This window comes from Macaca thibetana, chromosome 4 (genome assembly GCF_024542745.1).
Source record: "Macaca thibetana thibetana isolate TM-01 chromosome 4, ASM2454274v1, whole genome shotgun sequence".
Lineage (NCBI taxonomy): Eukaryota > Metazoa > Chordata > Mammalia > Primates > Cercopithecidae > Macaca > Macaca thibetana.
In genome coordinates, this window is record NC_065581.1 from 68,551,393 (window position 1) to 68,556,945 (window position 5,553).

At 38.4% G+C, this 5,553-nt stretch overlaps 1 non-coding gene across 1 annotated transcript; it reads right to left on the reverse strand.

The window, feature by feature from the left end:
- Positions 1-203: 203 nt before the first annotated feature.
- On the reverse strand, positions 204-416 carry LOC126954134 (small nucleolar RNA U3). The gene has a single exon (XR_007725563.1). It is a non-coding gene; the product is annotated as a small nucleolar RNA U3 (small nucleolar RNA).
- Positions 417-5,553: the final 5,137 nt, after the last annotated feature.

Genomic DNA, 5,553 nt, shown 5'->3' on the forward strand with positions numbered 1-5,553 from the left:
GTATCAGGTGCCATGTTAGGTTGCAATCCCCAAGGGGCTCCTGGTCTAGTGGGGGGACTGTCATGTAGACAGGCTGTGATAAAAGTCCTAACAGAGGCCAACAGCCTGGTTTGTAGCCTTGTGCACTTTTTGTTAAGCTCATATAACTGTGTATTTTGGTTTTTTATTTTTAAAAAAATTATTATTATTATTTTTTGATGGGAACCACAAAGACTGCCTTCTTTCCCTCTCATTCTTCCTAAGGAAGAGAACAATTGTCAATGGTAAAGGGCAGTTGCAGCCAAGCAACACCAAGGGCTGGCCTCACACTCCGGAGAGAGCACACTGTGTTTCCTCCTAGTGGTTTCTGGTGCTCTACACATTCAGAGAAACCTCTAGTAATGAATTAAAGAAAGGATCCCTGAAAGTATAGTATTGGTCTTTGATTTTTAATAAATGAGATGCTGTCATACACTAGTTTTCTTAGCATAAATGTGTAGAAACTCCTCTCGATTAAGAGTAAGGCATACTTCACTCTTTTTGATGAACTACATATTAATCCTTGGTGGGGATAGGACTTAATTTACTCAACCTTTCCCCTAATTTGGGTATTTGGTTTGTTTCTAGTTGTTTTGCCATCGTGAACAATTCTCAACACCATATCCTCGTATCCATACTCTCATGCTTCTGTGCTCATGCCACTTAGATCTTCTTTGAGAGACCCTACTGCAGTGAGCATAGTTGATTGACAGCCTCTAGCTCTTAGCTCTTTAGGTTCATCACTATGACATTCATTACGAGGCCATTCATAACGAGGATTTGTAATCCCTGGTCAACGACTGAGTGTGTCTCATTCTTTCCCAATGCAGGACTCCTCTAATGAGCAGTCTGCTTGGGCACTCCTTATCAGCACAGCCGAAATGTTCTCAGAGTTGTGCTGCAGTCTCAGGCTCTTCTTACCCAATCCTTCCTTCCCTTTCTCCTTGCACAGGTATCAGATCTGGATCACAGTCCATAGAGTTTCCACTTACTCCTGCTCCCTCTGCCATTACTCTTCACAGGCACTTTCTCCAATAAATCTTTTGCATGTTAATCTTGATTTGGCATCCACTTTTCAGAGGACTTGAACTAGCACATTGAGCTTTTATTTCCATGCATATTTTTGCTTTTAACGGATGTTTCCAGATTGATTTCCAAAGAGGCAATACAAATTTACATTATCATCAGCAGTGCACAGATACCCTTTTCTCTGACTCCCCATCAGTGATTGATAAGATCAACTTTTGAATTTTTGCCAGTCTGATAGGTTTAAAGTGAATCACACTATTAGTGTATTTTAGAATTCTTTTCTTTTTTATTTTTGCCTTTAAGGTATTCTTTTCTGTGAATTGTTTATTCGTATCCTTTGCATTTTGGGTCATTTTATTCTTATCAACTTTTTTTTTCTTTTTTTAAGATGGAGTCTCCCTCTGTCACCCAGGCTGGAGTGCAGTGGCGCAATCTTGGCTCACTGCAACCTCCGCCTCCCAGGTTTAAGCGATTCTCCTGCCTCAGCCTCCTGAGTAGCTGGGACTACAGGCACGTGCTACCATGCCTGGCTAATTCTTTTGTGTTTTTAGTAGAGATGGGGTTTCACTGTGTCAGTCAGGATGGTCTCAATCTCCTGACCTCGTGATCCACCCGCCTTGGCCTCCCAAAGTGCTCGGATTAAAGGCATGAGGCACCGCATCTGGTCCTCTTATCAACTTTAATCCCTGTTTAGGTATTACATGTGAAGAAGAATGCTAAATTAGAAGTTTTGACTAGGGCACTGAGTTATCACAAAATGACACACCTTGTATGAATGGCCAGAGCAAGAAGAACATTTTCAAAACGACATTAAAAAGTTAGTTTTGCAACCCATAGTTCTCTCAGTTAAGCTGAGAATATAAAGGATATTGGAGGAGAAAATGTTTTCAAAAGAGCTGTGAGATCTTCCCTTCACCTTGGGTCGTAAAAGGTCTTAAGTGGGCCTACCTGAAAAACAGGTGTCATTTGTGGTTAGAGAAAGGTACTAGTATGTAACTCATGTGTGAAAAATTATAAGGCAGAGACTGGTTGGATGCCCTGACAGAAACAGAGAAAAAGAGAGAGAGAATGTTTGTTTGCCTTAGGAGGTCTGCAGTCCCAGGGCTGTCAAAACAAGAAATATGTGAGTGTTTCTAATGGACCTGATAAAGGTCCCAAAGGGAGAGATAGCTGGCCCAGAGCTGTTTTAAATCCTTGCTGGAGGTATTGCAGGTGTTCCTGGACACCAAAAGACAGTCTGAATTGATTGGGCCATAAGAAAACTAGATCTGATGGTGCAACTGGAAGAAAATGCATCCCTCATGTTCAAGAATATACAGTAAAATATTCCTTGTAGGTGCCTCTAAAGGACTTGTGAAATACCCAATATCTTCCACACCTATCTTTTGTATATTGATTTTTAAATTAATTTTAAAATTTTGAGAAATTATAAGTTTACTTGCAGTTGCAAGAAGTAATAGAGATTTCTTATATACTGTTAGCTTACCCTAATGCTGACATCTTGTAAAACTATAGTACAATATCAGAACCAGCATATTGACATCGATGCAATCAAGGTGCAGAGTATTTCCTTTACCATGAGGATTCCTAGTGTAGCCCTTTGTAGCCACACCCCCTTCCCTCCTGCCCACCACTCCCTTCTTTACTCCTGGCAGCCATTAATTTGTTCTCCATTTCTGTAATTGTGTCATTTCAAGAATGTCATGTAAATGGAATCAAATAGTATGTAATCTTTTGAAATTGACTTTTTTTTTCTCAGCATAATTCTCTGGACATTTATCTAGGTGGTCGTGTTTATCAATGATCATTACTTTTTATTGCTTTGTAGTGTTCCATGTGGGTGTACCACAGTTTGTTTAACCAACCCTATTGAAGGACATCTGGACTGTTTCTAGTGTTTGGCTTTTAATGAATAGAGCTGCTATAAAGTTTCATGCACAGGTTTTTATGTTAACATGTTTTCATTTCTTTGTGATAAAGGCCCAGGAGTGCCACTGCTGGGTCATATGGTCATATAACTATATGTTTAGTTTTTTGTTTTTTTTTTAAAGAAACTGTTTTCCAGAATGGCTGTATTATATATCTCCACCAGGAATATACAAATGATATAATTTCTCTGCATCCTTGCCAGCATTTGGTGTTATCATCATTTTTTGTTTGGTTATTCTGATAGGTGTATAGTGATATCTGATGGTGATTTTCTCTAATGATAACCTTATTAGGTTTTCCCCAACTAGGTTTTTCCTAATGACCAACGACATAACAACTTTTCATGTATTTATTTTCCATTTCTACCACCTTTTTGTGGAAATGTCTCTTTATGTCTTTTACCCATACTCAAATTGGATTTTTATTTTACTGTTGAGTTTGAGAGTTTTAATATATGCTAGATATTAGTCCTTGGTCAGATGTGTAGTTTGCAAACGCTTTCTACTGCTCTGAACTTGTTGTTTTGTTCTCTTTAACAGCTCTTTCACAGACCAAAAATTTTTACTTTTGATGAATTTTATCAAGTTTTCTTTTATAGATTGTGCTTTTGGTGTCAAATGTAACAACTCCTTACCTAGCCCTAAATCCAGGAGATTTTCTCCTATTTTTTTTTTTTTTTTTTTTTTTTTTTTGAGATGGAGTCTCACTCTGTCGCCCAGGCTGGAGTGCAGTGGCGTGATCTCGGTTCACTACAACCTCCTCCTCCTGGGTTCAAGCAATTCTCCTGCCTCAGCCTCCCAAGCAGCTGGGACTACAGGCATGCGCGACCATGCCCGGCTAATTTTTTTGTATTTTTAGTGGTGCAGGGTGAGCCACTGTGCCCAGCCTCTATTTTCTTTTCTAAAAGTCTTAAAGTTTTATGTTTTACATATAAACCCATGATCCATTTTGAGTTAATTTTCATGTAAGATGTGAGAATTAGGTTGAGTTTTTTTTTTTTTTTTTTCCTGTGAATATCCAGTTGTTCCAGCACTGTTTGTTGAAAAAGGCTACCCTTTCTCTCTTGAATTGCTGTGGAACCTTTGTCAAAAATCAGTGGGACATATTTGTGTGGATTTATTTCTGAGTTCTTTATTGTATTTCATTGATCTATGTGTCTATCTCTTTGCAAATACAACACAGTCTTGATATCTGTGGCTATATAGTAAATATGGTAGATTGATTCTTCCCACTTTATTCTTCCTTCTCAAAATTTAAAACGCTATTCTAGTTCTTTTGCGTTTCTATATAAATTTTAGAACAATCTTATCTATATCTAGAGAAGATCTTGCTGGGACTTCAGTTGGAATAATGTTAAACTTGTATAAATTTGAGAAGAATTGACCTACTTACTAAGTCTTTCTTTATTTAAAAATTTTTAAAATTATACTTCAAGTTCTAGAATACATGTGCACAACGTGCAGATTAGTTACATATGTACATATGTGCCATGTTGGTGTGCTACACCCATCAACTCATCATTTACATTAGTTGTATCTCCTAATGCTATCCCTCCCCCGTCCCCCCACTCCATGACAGGCCCCAGTGTGTGATGTTCCCCTTCCTGTGTCCAAGTGATCTAATTGTTCAATTCCCACCTATGAGTGAGAACGTGCGTTGTTTGGTTTTCTGTCCTTGCGATAGTTTGCTCAGAATGATGGCTTCCAGCTGCATCCATGTCCCTACAAAGGACATGAACTTATCCTTTTGTATGGCTGCATAGTATTCCATGGTATATATGTGCCACATTTTCTTAATCCAGTCTACCGTTGATGGACATTTGGGTTGGTTCCAAGTCTTTGCTATTGTGAATAGTGCCACAATAAACATACATGTGCATGTGTCTTTATAGCAGCATGATTTATAATCCTTTAGGTATATACCCAATAATGGGATGGCTGGGTCAAATGGTATTTCTAGTTCTAGATCCTTGAGGAATCGCCATACTGTTTCCCACAATGGTTGAACTAGTTTACAGTCCCACCAACAGTGTAAAAGGGTTCCTATTTCTCCACATCCTCCCCAGCACCTGTTGTTTCCTGACTTTTTAATGATTGCCATTCTAATTGGTGTGAAATGGTATCTCATTGTGGTTTTGATTTGCGTTTCTCTGATGGCCAGTGATGACGAGCATTTTTTTCATGTGTCTGTTGGCTGCATAAATGTCTTCTTTTGAGAATGTCTGTTCATATCCTTTGTTCACTTTTTGATGGGGTTGTTTGTTTTTTTTTCTTGCAAATTTGTTTGAGTTCTTTGTAGATTCTGGATGTTAGCCCTTTGTCAGATGAGTAGATTGCAAAAACTTTTTCCCATTCTGTAGGTTGCCTTTTCACTCTGATGGTAGTTTCTTTTGCTGTGCAGAAGTTCTTTAATTTAATTAGATCCCATTTGTCAATTTTGGCTTTTGTTGCCATTGCTTTGGGTGTTTTAGACATGAAGTCCTTGCCCATGCCTACGTCCTGAATGCTATTGCCTAAGTTTTCTTCTAGGGTTTTGATGGTTTTAGGTCTAACATTTAAGTCTTTAATCTATCTTGAA